Raw genomic sequence first — 2,718 nt, forward strand, 5'->3', positions numbered from 1 at the left:
CGTACATTAATATGCTTAGTACGATAATGACAAGTAACATTCTTGCTCAAGTCAATTGCACTCTGACTGTCACAGTATAACTCAAAGTTATCATGTCTCAGACCCAATTCTTGGAGAAACCGCTTTAACAAAAACAACTCCTTTCCTTCTTTACAAGCAACCATATACTCTGACTCGATTGTTGACAACGCAACACACTTTTACAACTTGGACTGCCATGCCATACCCCCCCTCCCCCGCGCAAAAGTGAAAAGCATCCCTGACATGGACTTCATCTCATCTGGATGTCCTGCCATGTCAGCATCTGTAAATCCTTCCAAGACCGGTTCACCGTCTCTGTACTTCAGGCATAACTCGGAAGTGCCCTTAAGATATCCGAGAATCCACTTCACTGCTTCCCAGTGCTTTCTTCCAGGATTTGACAAATATTTACTCATGGTTCCAACACCATGAGCAATATCTGGCCTTGTACAAACCAATGCATATATAAGACTTTCCACTGCCAATGAGTAGGGAACTTCTTCCATATCCTCCTTCTCCTTATCTGTTGACGGACACATTTTATTATCCAGCTTGAAATGTTCCACCAACGGTATGCTAAGAGGTTTAACATCATCCATATTGAACCTTTCAGGACCCGTTCAATATAACCCTGTTGTGACAACCACAATTTCCAAGATGTTATGTCACGAACAATCTTCATCCATAGGATTTGCCTTACTAAACCCAAGTCTTTCATATCAAAGAACTTGGACAAATCCTCTTTCAACCTGCGGATCATGTTAGCATCTTGGCCGACCACTAACATATCGTCAACATAAAGTAGCAGGATAATGAAGTTACTGTTAAGAAACCTTTGCACATAAACACAGTGATCAGATGCAGTTATCTTGAACTTATGATTCCTCATGAAACTTCTTTTACCAATGTCTCGGTGCTTGTTTAAGCCCATATAAACTCTTCTTGAGTTTACACACCATGTGCTCCTTCCCTTTCACTTCAAATTCCTCCGGCTGGTGCATGTAGATCTCTTCCTTCAAATCTACCTGAAGGAATGCAGTTTTCATATCTAACTGCTCAAGCTCAAGATCCATGCTAGCCTCCAATACGAGAACTGCTCGGATTGATGTCATCTTTACAACTGGAGAAAAGATTTCATCAAAATCAATGTCTTCCGTATGTGCAAAGCCTTTAACCACCAAGCGTGCTTAATATTTTACAAGCTCTTCATCATCCCCTTTTACTTTGAAGACCCATTTATTCTTCAAAGCCTTCCGTCTTTTTGGAAGTGTAGTCAACTCATAAGTTTCATTCTTGTTTAAAGAATCCATCTCCTCCTGCATTGTTTTTCAACCAGCAACTGCTTTCTTTATGAGTCTTGACTTCCTCAAGGGTCTCGGGCTCCCCCTCATCAACAACTAAGATATACTTGGATGAAAGATATCTTCCTGATGATCTTCGTTCTCTCGTAGAACGACGTGACTGAGTTTCTCTAACTTCAGCCTGAGGCGGTAACTCCCCCTGCCCCGTAGCCTCATCTTCTGCCATATCATCTCAATCATCTTCTAATGTATCTAGATTTCTAGCTTTCCTTGGTTGTTGAGTTTTCCCAAAATTCTCACAATTTTGAGACTCATGGAATACCACATCTTTGCTCTGAATATTTTCTCCAACTCGGGATTCCACAATCGATAACCGAAGTCCGGATCCCCATAGCCAACAAGAATACACAGAGTTGTTTTATCTTCAAGCTTTGTTCTATGCTCCTTCGGGATGTGTGCAAAAGCCTTGTATCCAAACACCTGCAAGTGGGAATAAAAGACATCTTTTATTAACCAAATTTTCTCCAGAATCTCAAAATCCAAAGGTTCTGATGGAGATCTATTGATCAAGTAGCAAGCTATTCTTACAGCTTCTCCCCAAAATGACTTCGGTAACTTAACCATTTTCAACATGCATCTGACTCGTTCAGCAATGGTACGGTTCATTATTTCCGCAACACCATTCTGCTGTGGGGTTCCAGGAAATGTCCTTTCATACCGGATACCGTGCTTTGCAAGGTACTCTTGAAACTCTTTTGAAGTGTACTCTCCCCTGTTGTCACTAAGAAGGCACTTCAATTGTTTCCCTGTTGATCTTTCAACCATGTCATGAAAATACTGGAAGTACTCAAACATTTGATCTTTGGATTTGAGTAGCTCAACCTACACCTTTCGAGATACTTCGTCAGTGAAGGTAACAAAGTACTTATTTCCGCCTAAGGACTCCACCTCAAACGGACCACACACATCAGAGTAGACTCTTTCCAGCCCCACCGACTTTTTCCTCCACCGAATGTATTTACATACCCTTGCTTGTCTAACACCATGACAGAAATCAAGTTGAGCTATAAGTCCGGAACATGCCTGACATCTTTCAGAGTCACTGAACAACCCGTGTTTGTCTCAATGCAGATGTCACCAATGTCTGCGATCTTTGACTGATCAGAGTTACCCATCCTTACCGTACCAAAGTCGCCTGCTTGGTACCTCGTAAAGAATTCCTGAGTAGGTGTTGCATGATACGTTGCTCCAGTATCAACCACCCATTCGACCTTATGATCATCAACATGTAAGCATTCTTCTTCCCCGAAAGAAAGGATCACAACATCTTCTGTCAGAGCAGCTGTTGTGCTTTTCTCGGCATGTCTCCCTTACTGACCATTGTTCAGCTCGTTGA

Source organism: Apium graveolens, chromosome 5, assembly GCF_009905375.1.
Source record: "Apium graveolens cultivar Ventura chromosome 5, ASM990537v1, whole genome shotgun sequence".
In the NCBI taxonomy this organism is placed as follows: Eukaryota; Viridiplantae; Streptophyta; class Magnoliopsida; order Apiales; family Apiaceae; genus Apium; species Apium graveolens.